The 19,875-nt window shown below is 42.6% G+C and overlaps 3 non-coding genes across 3 annotated transcripts; all 3 read left to right on the top strand.

Annotated features, from left to right (window-relative positions):
- Nucleotides 1-10,206: 10,206 nt before the first annotated feature.
- On the top strand, nucleotides 10,207-10,289 carry TRNAL-UAA (transfer RNA leucine (anticodon UAA)). Its single transcript has one exon. It is a non-coding gene; the product is annotated as a tRNA-Leu (tRNA).
- A 1,671-nt stretch (nucleotides 10,290-11,960) lies between these two features.
- On the top strand, nucleotides 11,961-12,043 carry TRNAL-UAA (transfer RNA leucine (anticodon UAA)). The gene has a single exon. It is a non-coding gene; the product is annotated as a tRNA-Leu (tRNA).
- A 1,449-nt stretch (nucleotides 12,044-13,492) lies between these two features.
- Nucleotides 13,493-13,575, top strand: TRNAL-UAA (transfer RNA leucine (anticodon UAA)). Its single transcript has one exon. It is a non-coding gene; the product is annotated as a tRNA-Leu (tRNA).
- Nucleotides 13,576-19,875: the final 6,300 nt, after the last annotated feature.

A 19,875-nucleotide genomic window follows, 5' to 3' on the forward strand; every position in this document is an offset into this window, starting at 1 on the left:
TCTGCGACTCCAGGAGAGTCAGGCACAAAGCTCCTTGAAAGAGCATCAGCCTTCACATTCTTTGAACCTGGTAAATACGAGACCACAAAGTCAAAACGGGAGAAAAACAATGACCAACGGGCCTGTCTAGGATTCAGGCGTTTAGCAGACTCGAGATACATCAGATTTTTGTGATCAGTCAAGACCACCACACGATGCTTAGCACCCTCGAGCCAATGACGCCACTCCTCAAATGCCCACTTCATGGCCAACAACTCCCGATTGCCAACATCATAATTCCGCTCAGCAGGCGAAAACTTCCTAGAGAAAAAAGCACATGGTCTCATTACAGAGCAACCAGGGCCTCTCTGCGACAAAACGGCCCCTGCCCCAATCTCAGAAGCATCCACTTCAACCTGAAAGGGAAGTAAGACATCAGGCTGGCACAAAACAGGCGCCGAAGTAAACCGGCGCTTCAACTCTTGGAAAACTTCCACGGCTGCAGGAGCCCAGTTAGAAACATCTGAACCTTTCTTGGTCATATCCGTCAAAGATTTAACAACGCTAGAAAAGTTAGCGATAAAACGACGGTAGAAGTTAGCAAAACCCAAGAACTTCTGAAGACTCTTAACTGACGTGGGTTGAGTCCAATCATGAATAGCTCAGACCTTGACTGGGTCCATCTCCACCGCAGAAGGGGAAAAAATAAAACCCAAAAAGGGAACCTTCTGTACTCCAAAGAGACACTTTGAGCCCTTAACAAACAAAGCATTCTCACGCAAAACCTGAAACACCATCCTGACCTGCTCCACATGCGAGTCCCAATCATCAGAAAAAACCAGAATATCATCCAGATAAACAATCATAAATTTATCCAGATACTTCCGGAAAATATCATGCATAAAGGACTGAAACACTGAAGGAGCATTAGAGAGCCCAAAAGGCATCACCAAGTACTCAAAATGACTTTCGGGCGTATTAAATGCAGTTTTCCATTCATCTCCTTGCTTAATGCGCACAAGGTTGTACGCACCACGAAGATCTATCTTGGTGAACCACTTGGCACCTTTAATCCGGGCAAACAAGTCCGACAACAGAGGCAAAGGATACTGAAATTTAACAGTGATTTTATTCAGAAGCCGATAGTCAATACAAGGTCTCAAAGATCCGTCCTTCTTGGCCACAAAAAAGAATCCCGCACCAAGAGGGGAAGAGGATGGACGGATATGCCCCTTCTCCAGAGATTCCTTGATATACGAACGCATTGCGGTATGCTCAGGTACAGACAGATTAAATAATCTTCCCTTAGGAAATTTACTACCTGGAATCAAATCTATAGCGCAGTCACCGTCCCTATGAGGAGGCAGAGCACTGGACCTGGACTCGCTGAATACTGTTATGACCCCAATGGCGAGGGTCTCAGAGGAACGTGGAAGTCTGCAGAATACAAAAATCCAGCTCATAGGGCAGTGGTAACTGGGTTGACCATATATCTACTCCTAACGCCAACACTAGAAGTAGCCGGGGATCATTCCTACGTTGATTCTAGATGACACGCGCCAGCCGGAGAATCTAGCTACCCCTAGTAGAGGAAAACAAAGACCTTTCTTGCCTCCAGAGAAGGGGACCCCAAAGCTGGATAGAAGCCCCCCACAAATAATGACGGTGAGGTAAGAGGAAATGACAAACACAGAAATGAACCAGGTTTAGCACAGAGAGGCCCGCTTACTGATAGCAGAATAAAGAAAGGTAACTTATATGGTCAACAAAAACCCTATCAAAATCCACACTGGAAATTCAAGAACCCCCGAACCGTCTAACGGTCCGGGGGGAGAACACCAGCCCCCTAGAGCTTCCAGCAAAGGTCAGGATATATATTTGGAACAAGCTGGACAAAAATACAAAACCAAAACAAATAGCAAAAAGCAAAAGGCAGACTTAGCTGATATAACTGGAACCAGGATAAGTAGACAAGAGCACAGCAGACTAGCTCTGATAACTACGTTGCCAGGCATTGAACTGAAGGTCCAGGGAGCTTATATAGCAACACCCCTAACTAACGACCCAGGTGCGGATAAAAGGAATGACAGAAAAACCAGAGTCAAAAAACTAGTAACCACTAGAGGGAGCAAAAAGCAAATTCACAACAGTACCCCCCCCTTAGTGAGGGGTCACCGAACCCTCACCACGACCACCAGGGCGATCAGGATGAGCGGCATGAAAGGCACGAACTAAATCGGCCGCATGAACATCAGAGGCGACCACCCAGGAATTATCCTCCTGACCATAGCCCTTCCACTTGACCAGGTACTGAAGCCTCCGCCTGGAGAGGCGAGAATCCAAGATCTTCTCCTGTGACAACTTCAAGTTGTCCACCACATGATTCCAGATCTGCTGCAACCTATCCACCACAGAATCCACCCCAGGACAGTCAGAAGGCTCCACATGACCCGAAGAAAAGCGAGGATGGAAACCAGAGTTGCAGAAAAAAGGCGAAACCAAGGTGGCGGAACTAGCCCGATTATTAAGGGCAAACTCAGCCAACGGCAAGAATGTCACCCAATCGTCCTGATCAGCAGAGACAAAACACCTCAAATAAGCCTCCAAAGTCTGATTGGTTCGCTCCGTCTGTCCATTAGTCTGAGGATGGAAAGCAGACGAAAACGACAAATCAATGCCCATCCTACTACAAAAGGATCGCCAGAACCTGGAAACGAACTGGGATCCTCTGTCTGACACAATATTCTCAGGGATGCCGTGCAAACGAACCACGTTCTGGAAAAACACAGGAACCAGATCGGAAGAGGAAGGCAGCTTAGGCAAAGGAACCAAATGGACCATCTTGGAGAAGCGATCACATATCACCCAGATAACGGACATGCCCTGAGATAGCGGAAGATCAGAAATGAAATCCATGGAGATATGTGTCCAAGGTCTCTTCGGGACAGGCAAGGGCAAGAGCAAACCGCTGGCACGAGAACAGCAAGGCTTAGCTCGAGCACAAGTCCCACAGGACTGCACAAATGACCGCACATCCCTTGACAAGGAAGGCCACCAAAAGGACCTGGCCACCAGATCTCTGGTGCCAAAAATTCCCGGGTGACCTGCCAACACCGAGGAATGAACCTCGGAAATGACTCTGCTGGTCCACTTATCCGGGACAAACAGTCTGTCAGGTGGACAAGACTCAGGCCTATCAGCCTGAAATCTCTGCAACACACGTCGCAGATCCGGAGAAATAGCTGACAAGATAACTCCATCTTTAAGAATACCAACAGGATCAGCGACTCCAGGAGCATCAGGCACAAAGCTCCTAGAAAGAGCATCGGCCTTCACATTCTTTGAACCTGGTAAATACGAGACAACAAAATCAAAGCGGGAGAAAAACAATGACCAGCGGGCCTGTCTCGGATTAAGGCGTTTAGCAGACTCGAGATACATCAGATTTTTGTGATCAGTCAAGACCACCACACGATGCTTAGCACCCTCGAGCCAATGACGCCACTCCTCAAATGCCCATTTCATGGCCAACAACTCCCGATTGCCCACATCATAATTTCGCTCGGCAGGCGAAAACTTCCTAGAGAAAAAGGCACAAGGTTTCATAACAGAGCAACCAGGGCCTCTCTGCGACAACACGGCCCCTGCCCCAATCTCCGAAGCATCCACCTCAACCTGAAAGGGAAGTGAGACGTCAGGCTGGCACAAAACAGGCGCCGAAGTAAACCGGCGTTTCAACTCCTGGAAAGCCTCCACGGCAGCAGGAGCCCAGTTAGCTACATCGGAGCCCTTCTTGGTCATATCCGTCAAAGGTTTCACAATGCTAGAAAAATTAGCGATAAAACGACGGTAGAAGTTAGCGAAGCCCAAGAACTTCTGAAGACTCTTAACTGACGAGGGCTGAGTCCAATCAAGAATAGCTCGGACCTTGACTGGGTCCATCTCCACAGCAGAAGGGGAAAAAATGAACCCCAAAAAGGGAACCTTCTGTACACCAAAGAGACACTTTGAGCCCTTGACAAACAAAGAATTTTCACGCAAAATTTTAAAGACCAACCTGACCTGCTCCACATGCGAATCCCAATTATCAGAAAAAACCAAAATATCATCCAGATAAACAATCAAAAATTTATCCAGATACTTCCGGAAAATGTCATGCATAAAGGACTGAAAAACTGAAGGCGCATTGGAGAGCCCAAAAGGCATCACCAAGTACTCAAAATGACCTTCGGGCGTATTGAATGCGGTTTTCCATTCATCACCTTGCTTAATGCGCACAAGGTTGTACGCACCACGAAGGTCTATCTTGGTGAACCACTTGGCACCCTTAATCCGGGCAAACAAGTCAGACAACAGCGGTAAAGGATACTGAAATTTGACAGTGATCTTATTTAAAAGCCGATAATCAATACAAGGTCTCAAAGATCCGTCCTTTTTAGCCACAAAAAAGAATCCCGCACCAAGAGGGGAAGAAGACGGACGAATATGTCCTTTTTCCAGAGACTCCTTGATATATGAACGCATAGCGGTATGTTCAGGTACCGACAGATTAAACAGTCTTCCCTTAGGAAATTTACTGCCTGGGATCAAATCTATAGCACAGTCACAGTCCCTATGAGGAGGCAGTGCACTGGACTCAGACTCACTGAAGACATCCTGATAATCAGACAAATACTCCGGAACTTCCGAAGGCGTAGAAGAAGCAATAGACACAGGCAGGGAATCCTCATGAATACCACGACAGCCCCAACTTGAGACTGACATAGCCTTCCAGTCCAGGACTGGATTATGGGTCTGTAACCATGGCAGCCCTAAAACGACCAAATCATGCATTTTATGTAAAACCAGGAAACGTATCACCTCGCGGTGTTCAGGAGTCATGCACATGGTAACCTGAGTCCAATACTGCGGTTTATTTGCTGCCAATGGTGTAGCATCAATACCCCTAAGAGGAATAGGATTTTCTAATGGTTCAAGAGTAAATCCACAGCGCTTAGCAAATGAGAGATCCATGAGACTCAGGGCAGCACCTGAATCTACAAACGCCATGACAGGGTAAGATGACAGTGAGCAAATCAAAGTTACAGACAGAATAAATTTAGGTTGCAAATTACCAACGGTGACAGGACTAACAACCTTAGCTATACGTTTAGAGCATGCTGAGATAACATGTGTAGAATCACCACAGTAGTAGCACAAGCCATTCCGGCGTCTATGAATTTTCCGCTCATTTCTAGTCAGGATTCTATCACATTGCATTAAATCAGGTGTCTGTTCAGACAACACCATGAGGGAATTTGCGGTTTTTCTATCACATTGCACCGAATTAGGTGTCTGTTCAGACAACACCATGAGGGAATTTGCGGTCTTGCGCTCCCGCAACCGCCGGTCAATTTGAATAGCCAGTGCCATAGTATCATTCAGACCTGTGGGAATGGGAAAACCCACCATAACATTCTTAATGGCTTCAGAAAGGCCATTTCTAAAATTAGCGGCCAGTGCACACTCGTTCCAATGTGTCAGCACGGACCATTTCCGAAATTTTTGGCAATACACTTCAGCCTCGTCCTGCCCCTGAGACATAGACAGCAAGGCCTTTTCTGCCTGAATCTCAAGATTGGGTTCCTCATAAAGTAAACCGAGCGCCAGAAAAAACGCATCAAGATCAGCCAATGCCGGATCTCCTGGCGCCAGCGAAAAAGCCCAATCCTGAGGGTCGCCCCGTAAGAACGAAATAACAATTTTTACTTGCTGAGCAGAATCTCCTGATGAACAGGGTCTCAGGGACAAAAACAATTTACAATTATTCACGAAATTCCTAAACTTAAACCTGTCTCCGGAAAACAGTTCAGGAATCGGTATTTTAGGTTCTGACCTAGGATTTCTGATAACATAGTCTTGTATGCCCTGCACACGAGTAGCCAGCTGGTCCACACTTGTAATCAAGGTCTGGACATTCATGTCTGCAGCAAGCATAGCCACTCTGAGGTAAAGGGGAAGGAGAAAAAAAAAAAAACTCAGAATCTTCTTTCTTATAATCCCTCTTCTGCAATGCATTAAACATTTAATACTGGCCTGGCAAACTGTTATGACCCCAATGGCGAGGGTCTCAGAGGAACGTGGAAGTCTGCAGAATACAAAAATCCAGCTCATAGGGCAGTGGTAACTGGGTTGACCATATATCTACTCCTAACGCCAACACTAGAAGTAGCCGGGGATCATTCCTACGTTGATTCTAGATGACACGCGCCAGCCGGAGAATCTAGCTACCCCTAGTAGAGGAAAACAAAGACCTTTCTTGCCTCCAGAGAAGGGGACCCCAAAGCTGGATAGAAGCCCCCCACAAATAATGACGGTGAGGTAAGAGGAAATGACAAACACAGAAATGAACCAGGTTTAGCACAGAGAGGCCCGCTTACTGATAGCAGAATAAAGAAAGGTAACTTATATGGTCAACAAAAACCCTATCAAAATCCACACTGGAAATTCAAGAACCCCCGAACCGTCTAACGGTCCGGGGGGAGAACACCAGCCCCCTAGAGCTTCCAGCAAAGGTCAGGATATATATTTGGAACAAGCTGGACAAAAATACAAAACCAAAACAAATAGCAAAAAGCAAAAGGCAGACTTAGCTGATATAACTGGAACCAGGATAAGTAGACAAGAGCACAGCAGACTAGCTCTGATAACTACGTTGCCAGGCATTGAACTGAAGGTCCAGGGAGCTTATATAGCAACACCCCTAACTAACGACCCAGGTGCGGATAAAAGGAATGACAGAAAAACCAGAGTCAAAAAACTAGTAACCACTAGAGGGAGCAAAAAGCAAATTCACAACAGAATACATCCTGATAATCAGACAAATACTCAGGAACTTCCGAAGGAGTAGAGGAAGCAATAGACACCGGCGGGGAATCACCATGAATTCCCTGACAGCCCCAACTTGACACAGACATTGCCTTCCAATCCAAGACTGGATTATGGGTCTGTAACCATGGCAGACCCAAAACGACCAAATCATGCATTTTATGCAGAACAAGAAAACGAATCACCTCCCGATGTTCAGGAGTCATGCACATGGTTACCTGTGTCCAAAACTGCGGTTTATTTTCCGCCAATGGCGTAGCATCAATACCTCTAAGAGGGATAGGATTTACCAACGGCTCAAGAACAAAACCACAGCGCTTGGCAAATGACAGATCCATAAGACTCAGGGCAGCACCTGAATCCACAAACGCCATAACAGGGTAGGAGGACAATGAGCAAATTAAAGTCACAGACAAAATAAATTTAGGTTGCAAATTACCAATGGCGACAGGACTAACAACCCTTATTAGGCATTTGGAGCATGCTGATATAACATGTGTAGAATCACCACAGTAAAAACACAACCCATTCTGACGTCTATGATTTTTCCGTTCATTTCTAGTCTGAATTCTACCACATTGCATTAAATCAGGTGTTTGTTCAGACAACACCACCAGAGGATTAGCTGCTTTGCGCTCCCGCAAACGCCGGTCAATTTGAATAGCCAGCGCCATGGAATCATTCAGACTTGTAGGAATGGGGAAACCCACCATCACATTCTTAATGGCTTCAGAAAGGCCATTTCTGAAATTTGCGGCCAGAGCACACTCATTCCACTGAGTAAGCATGGACCATTTCCGAAATTTTTGGCAATACACTTCAGCTTCATCCTGGCCCTGAGAAATAGCCAGCAAGGCTTTTTCTGCCTGAATTTCAAGATTGGGTTCCTCGTAAAGCAATCCGAGCGCCAGAAAAAACGCATCAATATTTGCCAATGCCGGATCTCCTGGCGCTAGCGAGAAAGCCCAATCCTGAGGGTCGCCCCGTAAGAAAGAGATAACAATTTTAACTTGCTGAGCTGAGTCTCCAGATGAACGGGGTCTCAGAGATAGAAACAATTTACAATTATTCCTGAAATTCCTAAACTTAAATCGGTCTCCAGAGAACAGTTCAGGAATAGGTATTTTAGGTTCAGACATTGGACTACTGGTAACAAAATCTTGTATGCCCTGCACACGAGCAGCAAGCTGATCTACACTTGTAATCAAGGTCTGGACATTCATGTCTGCAGCAAGCTCAAGCCACTCAGAGGTAAAGGGGAGGAAGAAAGAGAGGAAAAAAAACAAAAAAAAAAACTCAGAATTTCCTTTCTTATTATCCCACTTCTGCAATGCATTAAACATTCAACTTGGGCCTGGCATACTGTTATGACCCCAATGGCAGAGGGTCTCAAAAGTAAATACCAAGTCTGCAAACACAAAAAACCAGCTCATAGGGCAGTGGTAACTGGGCTGACCGTATATCTAATCCTAGCACCACAAATAGCAGCAGCCGGGGAACGTGCCTACGTTGGTTCTAGACGTCTCGCGCCAGCCGGGGAACTAACTAACCCTAAAAGGGAAAAGATAGACCTTTCTTGCCTCCAGAGAAAAGACCCCAAAAGTTGGATACAAGCCCCCAACAAATAATAACGGTGAGGTAAGAAGAAAAGACAAACGTAAGAATGAACTAGATATTTAGCAAAGAGAGGCCCACTGACTAATAGCAGAATATAGTAAGATGACTTATACGGTCAGCAAAAACCCTATCAAAATTTCCACACTGGATATTCAAGAACCCCCGAACCGTCTAACGGCCCGGGGGGAGAATACCAGCCCCCTAGAGCTTCCAGCAAAATCAGGAATCACATTTAGTACAAGCTGGACAAAAAATAAGAACAATGCAAATAACCAAAAAACCAAGAAGCAGGACTTAGCTTAATTTTGCAAGATCCAGGACCAGCAGACAGGAGCAAACAGAAAGGAACTGATTACAACGATGCCAGGCACCAGACTGAGAATTCAGGAAGTTTATATAGCAACACCCCTGGACTAACGACCCAGGTGGGTGCCAAACTGAGGAAAGACAATCCCAGAGTCATATCACCAGTGACCACAAGAGGGAGCCAAAAAAGTCTAATTCACAACACCACTCCTGGTATGATTTTTATACTTCAAATTCTACAAGGTTTCTGAAAATGGAGTAATGTTTGAGCACAAGAAAAGTTTGTGTTGCCCGATAGCACAGTATTAATCTTCAATATACCTGACAATCGCCCTTTTATGTTTATTTTTTCCATTATGAGATGAATCTCTAGTACATTAGAGCATGATATTACAGTAAGCTCCAAACTTAAAAATTGAGGGGTTCGAACCTCATTCCTGGTATGAGTTGTACACTTGAAATTCTACAAGATTTCTGAAAAATGATTAATATTTCAGCAACAGGATTGTTCTTGTTGCCAGAGAGTGCAGTATTAACCCTTCAATTAACCCTTCCATATGCCCTTTTATGTTTATTTTTTCCATTATGAGATTAATCTCTAGTACATTTGAGCATGATATTACATTAAGTTCCAAACTTAAAAATTGAGGGGGTTCGAACCCCACTCCTGGTATGATTTTTATACTTCAAATTCTACAAGGTTTCTGAAAATGGAGTAATGTTTGAGCACAAGAAAAGTTTGTGTTGCCCGATAGCACAGTATTAATCTTCAATATACCTGACTATCGCCCTTTTATGTTTATTTTTTCCATTATGAGATGAATCTCTAGTACATTAGAGCATGATAATACAGTAAGTTCCAAACTTAAAAATTGAGGAAAATGTAGGGATTAAGGCAAATTTGAATATTTGAGGTAAATATTCAAACTACAGTCCCAAAGAAACATTTGATGTTAAAATAATATCAGAAATATAGCGCAATCCATTCACAAAAAACATTATCTACTAGAGGGGGGTAATCCAGAAAAAAACATGGCCAGTGTGCGTAGGATGTCATGAAATGTAAAATACGCCTGAGAAAATCTGGCCTATGGTAAAGTGATGAATTTGACAAATATGAGCTTTTTTGGAGAGGTTAAAGTGTTTAAATAAACTAAAACCTTGTGCTTAGTGTTGTTGACAAATCTCGATGGCATTTTATTCTAATATTCACTCTTGGTCACCACACTAAACATGTAATCAAAAATGAAAATCTACAAAAGGGGAAAAATATTTTTTTCTGGATGAAATTTACAGTCAACAGTAAGGTTCCCATTAAAAGTCTGTGTATTGCTCTTGATAAGTGTCTTAAAAAAATCTGTTAGTGCAAACTTCTTAAGAGAGCACACATTCAATAAACACTAGCTGCATACGAAATCCAAAACTTCATGTGCATTCACCAGGATGGCCGAGTGGTTAAGGCGTTGGACTTAAGATCCAATGGATATGTATCCTCGTGGGTTCGAACCCCACTCCTGGTATGAGTTTTACACTTGAAATTCTACAAGATTTCTGAAAAAAGAGTAATGTTTCAGCAAAAGAAATGTTCTTGTAGTCAGGTAGTGCAGTATTAACCCTTCAGTGCCCCTGACTATCACCCTTTAATGTTTATTTTTTTCCATTATGAGATGAATCTCTAGTACATTAGAGCATGATATTACATTAAGTTCCAAACTTACAATTTGAGGGGCCTCGAACCCTACTCCTGGTATGAGTCTTATACTTGAAATTCTACAAGTTTCTGAAAATGGAGTAATGTTTGAGCAAAAGAAAAGTTCTTGTTGCCAGATAGCACAGTATTAAACCTTCAATGCACCTGACAATCGCCCTTTTATGTTTATTTTTTCCATTATGAGATGAATCTCTAGTACATTAGAGCATGATATTACAGTAAGCTCCAAACTTAAAAATTGAGGGGTTCGAACCTCATTCCTGGTATGAGTTGTACACTTGAAATTCTACAAGATTTCTGAAAAATGATTAATATTTCAGCAAAAGAATTGTTCTTGTTGCCAGAGAGTGCAGTATTAACCCTTCAATTAACCCTTTAATATGCCCTTTTATGTTTATTTTTTCTATTATGAGATGAATCTCTAGTACCTTAGAGCATGATATTACAGTAAGCTCCAAACTTAAAAATTGAGGGGTTCGAACCTCATTTCTGGTATGAGTTTTACACTTGAAATTCTACAAGATTTCTGAAAAATGATTATTATTTCAGCAAAAGAATTGTTCTTGTTGCCAGAGAGTGCAGTATTAACCCTTCCATACACCCATTTATGTTTATTTTTTCCATTATGAGATTAATCTCTAGTACATTAGAGCATGATATTACATTAAGTTCCAAACTTAAAAATTGAGGGGGTTCGAACCCCACTCCTGGTATGATTTTTATACTTCAAATTCTACAAGGTTTCTGAAAATGGAGTAATGTTTGATCACAAGAAAAGTTTGTGTTGCCCGATAGCACAGTATTAATCTTCAATATACCTGACTATCGCCCTTTTATGTTTATTTTTTCCATTATGAGATGAGTCTCTAGTACATTAGAGCATGATATTACAGTAAGTTCCAAACTTAAAAATTGAGGAAAATGTAGGGATTAAGGCAAATTTGAATATTTGAGGTAAATATTCAAACTACAGTCCCAAAGAAACATTTGATGTTAAAATAATATCAGAAATATAGCGCAATCCATTCACAAAAAACATTATCTACTAGAGGGGGGTAATCCAGAAGAAAAAAACATGGCCAGTGTGCGTAGGATGTCATGAAATGTAAAATACGCCTGAGAAAATCTGGCCTATGGTAAAGTGATGAATTTGACAAATATGAGCTTTTTTGGAGAGGTTAAAGTGTTTAAATAAACTAAAACTTTGTGCTTAGTGTTGTTGACAAATCTCGATGGCATTTTATTCTAATATTCACTCTTGGTCACCACACTAAACATGTAATCAAAAATGAAAATCTACAAAAGGGGAAAAATATTTTTTTCTGTATGAAATTTACAGTCAACAGTAAGGTTCCCATTAAAAGTCTGTGTATTGCTCTTGATAAGTGTCTTAAAAAAATCTGTTAGTGCAAACTTCATAAGAGAGCACACATTCAATAAACACTAGCTGCCTACGAAATCCAAAACTTCATGTGCATTCACCAGGATGGCCGAGTGGTTAAGGCGTTGGACTTAAGATCCAGTGGATATTTATCCTCGTGGGTTCGAACCCCACTCCTGGTAAGAGCTTTACACTTGAAATTCTGCAAGATTTCTGAAAAAAGAGTAATGTTTCAGCAAAAGAAATGTTCTTGTAGACAGGTAGTGCAGTATTAACCCTTCAGTGCCCCTGACGATCACCCTTTAATGTTTATATTTTCCATTATGAGATGAATCTCTAGTACATTAGAGCATGATATTACATTAAGTTCCAAACTTAAAATTTGAGGGGCCTCGAACCCCACTCCTGGTATGAGTCTTATACTTGAAATTCTACAAGTTTCTGAAAATGGAGTACTGTTTGAGCAAAAGAAAAGTTCTTGTTGCCAGATAGCACAGTATTAAACCTTCAATGCACCTGACAATCGCCCGTTTATGTTTATTTTTTCCATTATGAGATGAATCTCTAGTACATTAGAGCATGGTATTACATTAAGTTCCAAACTTAAAATTTGAGGGGCCTCGAACCCCACTCCTGGTATGAGTCTTATACTTGAAATTCTACAAGTTTCTGAAAATGGAGTAATGTTTGAGCAAAAGAAAAGTTCTTGTTGCCAGATAGCACAGTATTAAACCTTCAATGCACCTGACAATCGCCCTTTTATGTTTATTTTTTCCATTATGAGATGAATCTCTAGTACATTAGAGCATGATATTACAGTAAGCTCCAAACTTAAAAATTGAGGGGGTTCGAACCCCACTCCTGGTATGATTTTTATACTTCAAATTCTACAAGGTTTCTGAAAATGGAGTAATGTTTGAGCACAAGAAAAGTTAGTGTTGCCCGATAGCACAGTATTAATCTTCAATATACCTGACTATCGCCCTTTTATGTTTATTTTTTCCATTATGAGATGAATCTCTAGTACATTAGAGCATGATATTACAGTAAGTTCCAAACTTAAAAATTGAGGAAAATGTAGGGATTAAGGCAAATTTGAATATTTGAGGTAAATATTCAAACTACAGTCCCAAAGAAACATTTGATGTTAAAATAATATCAGAAATATAGCGCAATCCATTCACAAAAAACATTATCTACTAGAGGGGGGTAATCCAGAAAAAACATGGCCAGTGTGCGTAGGATGTCATGAAATGTAAAATACGCCTGAGAAAATCTGGCCTATGGTAAAGTGATACATTTGACAAATATGAGCTTTTTTGGAGAGGTTAAAGTGTTTAAAGAAACTAAAACTTTGTGCTTAGTGTTGTTGACAAATCTCGATGGCATTTTATTCCAATATTCACTCTTGGTCACCACACTAAACATGTAATCAAAAATGAAAATCTACATAAAGTGGAAAAATATTTTTTTCTGGATGAAATTTACAGTCAACAGTAAGGTTCCCATTAAAAGTCTGTGTAATGCTCTTGATAAGTGTCTTAAAAAAATCTGTTAGTGCAAATTTCGTAAGAGAGCACACATTCAATAAACACTAGCTGCCTACGAAATCCAAAACTTCATGTGCATTCACCAGGATGGCTGAGTGGTTAAGGCGTTGGACTTAAGATCCAATGGATATGTATCCTCGTGGGTTCGAACCCCACTCCTGGTATGAGTTTTACACTTGAAATTCTGCAAGATTTCTGAAAATAGAGTAATGTTTCAGCAAAAGAAATGTTCTTGTAGCCAGGTAGTGCAGTATTAACCCTTCAGTGCCCCTGACTATCACCCTTTAATGCTTATTTTTTTCCATTATGAGATGAATCTCTAGTACATTAGAGCATGATATTACATTAAGTTCCAAACTTAAAATTTGAGGGGCCTCGAACCCCACTCCTGGTATGAGTCTTATACTTGAAATTCTACAAGATTTCTGAAAATGGAGTATTGTTTCAGCAAAAGAAACATGCTTGTTGCCAGATAGTGCAGTATTAACCCCTTTCTGACATTAGACATACTATCCTGTCGAGGTAGTATGGGCTCGTATGACGGGATAGTACATCTAGCGTGATCAGCCGCGCTCACTGGGGAGTGTGGCCGGGTGTCAGCTGACTATTGCAGCTGACATCGAGCACTATGTGCCAGGAGCAGTTATGGACCGCTCCTGGCACATTAACCCCTGCACACTGTGATCAAAGATGATCGCAGATTTCCGGAGGCATAGGGAAGTATCGCGCAGGGAGGGGGCTCCCTGCGTGCTTCCCTGAGACCCTCGGAGCTACGTGATGTGATCTCGTTGCTCCGAGGGTCTCCTACCTCCTCCAAAATGGCTGCAGAGGGCATTCCGGGTCCTGCAGGTAGGTGACTTTCAAGCGTCTGCTCAGAGCAGGCGCTGGGAAGCCTCTCTTCAGTGCCTGTCAGATCGCTGATCTGACACAGTGCATTGCAAAGTGTCAGATCAGAGATCTGTCACTTTACTGTGATGTCCCCCCTGGGGCAAAGTAAAAAAGTAAAAAAAAAAAATATTCACATAGGAATAGTAAGCTCAAAAAGGGGGAGGAGACTAACCAATGCGTTTCAAAGAGGCTGCGCTCTTCTTCATCAGGGTTCTTCCTTTTTGAGCGCCTCAGCGCTCCATACTGAAAGTGATGTCACAAGTAGGAGGAGCCTTTTGGTCATTTTTTTCACTCCTCATGGTTTCCAGGAAGCGCTACTGGCCGGAGAATCCTTGGTCCCACATCGCTCTCCACCACCTGGCACATACAGTGCCGCAGCCCCGGTCATCTGCAATCAGCAAGTAAACCTCCAGCAGCGCACCGTACGCCGCAGCATCCAACACATGTAGGTAAGCTGATAGCTACAGGTTTCTCTTTGGTGACAGGATTGTGGGCTTATTATGCGGGCAGTTTGTTGAGTTGTCTCATTTTTATCATTTAACCATTATTACTATCATTCTACTAATTGGAGTAGAATTGTTGCTTTGCTTGGTTTTTGATCCTTGGGTCACTCTGTAGGGTTTTTTCTTCTTTCTCCTCAAGCACGGTATCTATTTGGTTTTAAAAAAAACACACTTTTGGCTGCATATACAGCTCTGGCAAAAATTAAGAGACCACTGCAAAATTTTCAGTTTGTCTGATTTTTCTCTTTATAGGTATATTTTTGAGTAAAATGTAAATTGTTCTTTTATTCTATAAACTTCTGACAACATGTTTCCGAATTTCCAAGCAACAAATTTTGTATTTTTTTCTGACAAAGAAACATGGTCAAAATAAAAACAAACAAACAGTGCTTTCAGACCTCAAATAATGCAAAGAAAACAAGTTCATGATCATTTAGAAACAACAATACTAATATTTTAACTCAGGAAGAGTTCAGAAATCAATATTTTGTGGAATCACCATGATTTTTAATCACAGCTTTCATGCGTCTTGGCATGCTTTCCACCAGTTTTTCACACTGCTCCTGGTGCAAAAATTTAAGGAGTTCTTTGTTTGATGGCTTGTGACTATCCATCATCCTCTTGATTACATTCCAGAGGTTTTCAACGAGGTTCAGGTCTGGAGATTGGGCTGCTCATGACAGGATTTTGATGTGGTGGTCTCTTAATTTTTGCCAGAGCTGTACAGTATATCACAAAGGCGACACACTGCTGGTTGTATATATATCAAATAGGGGACACTGCTAGCTGTATATATCACATAGAGGACACACTTTTGGCTGCATATATATGACAAAGGGGACACACTGCTGGCTGCATATATCACATAGGGGACACACTGCTGGCTGTATATATCACATAGGGGACACACTGTTGGCTGTATATATCACATAGGGGACACTCTTCTGGCTGTATATATCACATAGAGGACACACTTTTGGCTGCATATATATGACAAAGTGCAGACACTGCTGGCTGCATATATCACATAGGGGACACACTGCTGGCTGTATATATCACATAGGGGACACACTGGTGGCTGTATATATCACATAGGGGACACACTGTTGGCTGTATATATTACATAGGGGACACTCTTCTGGCTGTATATATCACATAGGGGACACACTGCTGGCTGTATATATCACATAGAGGACACTCTTCTGGCTGTATATATCACATAGGGGACACACTGCTGGCTGTATATATCACATAGGGGACACTTTTCTGGCTGTAAATATATCACATAGGGGACACACTACTGGCTGTCTCATCTGACCACAGCACCTAACCCAGTCACTCACAGAATCATCCAGGTGTTCATTGGAAAACTTCAGATGGCCCTGCGCATGTGCCTTCTTGAGCAGGGGGACCTTGCAGGCACTGCAGGATTATAACCCCTTAGTGACAGAACCAATTTGGTACTTAACCCCTTCATGACCTTGGGATTTTCCGTTTTTCCGTGTTTGTTTTTCGCTCCCCTCCTTCCCAGAGCCATAACTTTTTTATTTTTCTGTCAACATGGCCTTGTGAGGGCTTATTTTTTGCAAAACAAGTTGTACTTTTGAATGACATCATTGGTTTTAGCATGTCGTGTACTAGAAAACAGGAAAAAAATTCCAAGTGTGGTGAAATTGCAAAAAAAGTGCAGTCACACAGTTTTTTGTTTGGCTTTTTTGCTAGGTTCACTAAATGCTAAAACTGACCTGTCATTATGATTCTCTGGGTAATTACGAGTTCATAGACACCTAACATGACTAAGTTATTTTTTATGTAAGTTGTGAAAAAAAATTCCAAACTTTGCTAAAAAAATAAATTAAAAAATTGCGCCTTTTCCGATACCCGTAGCGTCTCCATTTTTCGTGATCTGGGGTCGGTTGAGGGCTTATTTTTTGCGTGCCAAGCTGGCATTTTTATGTATACCACTCTTGTGCAGATACATTCTTTTGATCGCCCGTTATTGCATTTTAATGCAATGTCGCGGTGCCCAAAAAATGTAATTTTGGCGTTTCTAATTTTTTTCTCGCTACGCTGTTCAGCGATCAGGTTAATACTTTTTTTATTGATAGATCGGGCGATTCTGAACGCAGTGATACCAAATATGTGTAGGTTTGATTTTTTTTTATTGATTTATTTTGAATGGGGCGAAAGGGGGGTGATTTAAACTTTTATATTTTTTTATTTTTTTCACATTTTTTTACTTTTTTTTACTTTTGCCATGCTTCAATAGCCTCCATAGAAGGCTAGAAGCTGGCACAACTCGATCGCCTCTGCTACATAGAAGCGATCATTAGATCGCTGCTATGCAGCAGAAATGCACGTGTGCTATGAGCGCCGAACACAGGGTGGCGCTCACAGCTACCGGGAATCAGTAACCATAAAGGTCTCAAGGACCTCTATGGTTACTATACAGAAGCATCGCTGACCCCCGATAATGTGACGGGGTCAGCGATGCACTCATTTCCGGCCGCCCGGCCGGAAGCGTTGGTTAAATGCCGCTGTTAGGCCGGGGTCACACATGCGTGTTTTACGTACGTAAGAGCGCAGAAACTACGTACGTAAAACTCGCATTACATACGGCACAATGCTTCTCAATGGGTCTAGTCCTATCAGGCGTATATTACGGATCCGTAATTTACGGAGTTGTACGGGCACAGAAAATCGCAGCATGCTGCGTTTGTCAGCGTATCGCGCAAAAAATACGCCAATGCAAGTCTATGGGAGAGCGTATAATACGGAATGCTTACGGACCATGCGTGTGCCTTGCGCGAAATACGGATTTACTGGCAGATGTCCTGAAACGTCCAAAGGCCTCAATCAGGCAGGTGAGACATGCTAGTTAGCTGAAAAAGCCAGACAGTGAACCCGGAAGTCTGCTGCACGCCTCCACGGAGTGATATTCAGCATGGCAAACATTGTCAACGCGGACATGCTCATAATTTTGGTCCAAGAGAGGCCTGTCCTCTGGGACCAAAGAGACCCTAATTATGCCAACAGGGCACAAAAAGAGGCAGCATGGAGGAGCGTGTGTGTGGCCCTCTTCCCACATTATGACCAGCAGCCACGTCAGGCACAGCGACAGATAAGTAAGTACACCCATGTTTGAAATGTAATGTTCTTGTGAATTATCAGGCCCTTACTACTTTGAATTTCTCTTCACGAATTTAGTAAATAGTCATGAAGGAACTAGAAAGCCCACCAGTAGATACATGGTGTTGTACATGAGAAACGGATTTCATTAATGTTTAGAATAGGTGTCCCTTTTACTTACTAACAGTGTTTCCCATTATTTGTCCTTTCTGTGATAGAGGTTAGTGGACTCTGTCCTTGTGGCTTTGCTTGCTAATTGTGTTTTTTTGGTATATTTAAGATTAAATCTTCTCCCCAAAGGCCTATTTGGATGCTACACTTAAATCTCTGTAGTCAGTTCCACCTTTTGTGAGCTCACTGATTAATGGCCTAAAGAATGTGTGTATTTTTTGTTGTTTCAGTGGGTGATGTTACAACAAGGTGGCGGAGTATCCGCGACCAGTACAGGAGGGAGAGGCAGCAGCGGGAGAGAAGTGGAGCCGGGGCACCTCCCAAAAAAAAGAAGTACATATATTTTGACCGGCTCAACTTTCTGAATCCCAGCATGGACCTCAGGCCGTAAGTACCAATCTCAATTTTTCTTTTTTTTGTTTTTTGTATTATTTGTGTACCTAAAACATTTTTTCTTTTTCAGAACTCAGTCTAACCTCACTGACAGGGAGACAGGGTCTGACTCGGAACTTGTCATTGACCCAGTTGGGGAAGTTGAAGAGGTGGCTGGTCCATCTGCTGCTCCCTCTGGCTCCATCCCTCCTGGATCCTCATCTGGTCAGGCAGCTCCATCTGCCTCCGTCCCACACCCTGAGGACCCACATTTTGCCTCTTCTGCAGCAGCCTCATCAGCAGCACCACCACCTAGCCAGGATGACCCTGGAAATAGCAGCAGCCCAACTGTTGCCCTGGCTCCATCCCCACAGGCTGCAGGCAGACCACAGCGTGCACACCGCAGAAGAGAATTGTTCCAAAGGCGCCAAAACGTGGATGCTGGGGTCCTGAGCTACTTGGTACGTGTTCGAGACGATGATGGGGAGTAGGGATTTACCAGTAGCATGGCCCATTACTTAAGGTCCCTAGAGCGTGAGTTAAGGCTTCGTGTGAGAGGGTGTTTTCAGATCCTTGTTGACGCATGCACCCCCCCAAATAACCCATACAATCTCATGCATATGATTGAACAGTGGCAGATGTCACCTGAAAATGTTCTGCGGCCTCAGAGATTACAAGGCCTGGCAGCTCAACAAGGATCTGAAGCACCCCCTCCACGACAGCCAACACCTCAGCCCCAACCCCCATCAAACACACAATGGCCACCTCAGCAACATATGGCGGGATATCTTCAACCATCCCAATATGGCCACTTGTCCACACCCAGTGCTGGAGGCTGGTCCCAACCTGGGTATGGACAATATGGTCATTTTGGGTTGGGTTATGATTCCCGGCAATATGGTTATCACCAGCAGGGGTATCTCCCAAATCCTCGCCCCACTCTTCCAAGTTCCCAGCATCATAGCTTGGCAAATGTCTCTCAGGCCACTACAACATCTGCACAGGGTGCTGGACAATTGGCCCTACAAATGCCACCTGATGCAGACAATGAGCAAGCTACTTCTCCTGCCCCAACCTACCAGGACTTGTAATTTTTTTTTTTTTTTTTATGTTTCTTTAAACTTTTTTTTTTTTTTTTATAATCTGATTTGGATACAATATTTAGGCTTGTATTGTCACTACAGAGCATGTTTTCTTGTGGTTGTTTGCGCAATTTTTGGCTCAAAAGAAAAATAGGCCTTTATAAGGCCAAAAAAAGGTTCTGAAAAAATCAGAACCTAGACAGTTAAAAAAGTTATTCAGTAAAACGTTTTATTACTACCAATCACCGTCTGTATGCGCTGGATTCATTCTTCCATCACACACACATGATATGCTGATAACCATATGTGAAATAAGAAA

Source organism: Ranitomeya variabilis, chromosome 2 (assembly GCF_051348905.1).
Source record: "Ranitomeya variabilis isolate aRanVar5 chromosome 2, aRanVar5.hap1, whole genome shotgun sequence".
In the NCBI taxonomy this organism is placed as follows: domain Eukaryota; kingdom Metazoa; phylum Chordata; class Amphibia; order Anura; family Dendrobatidae; genus Ranitomeya; species Ranitomeya variabilis.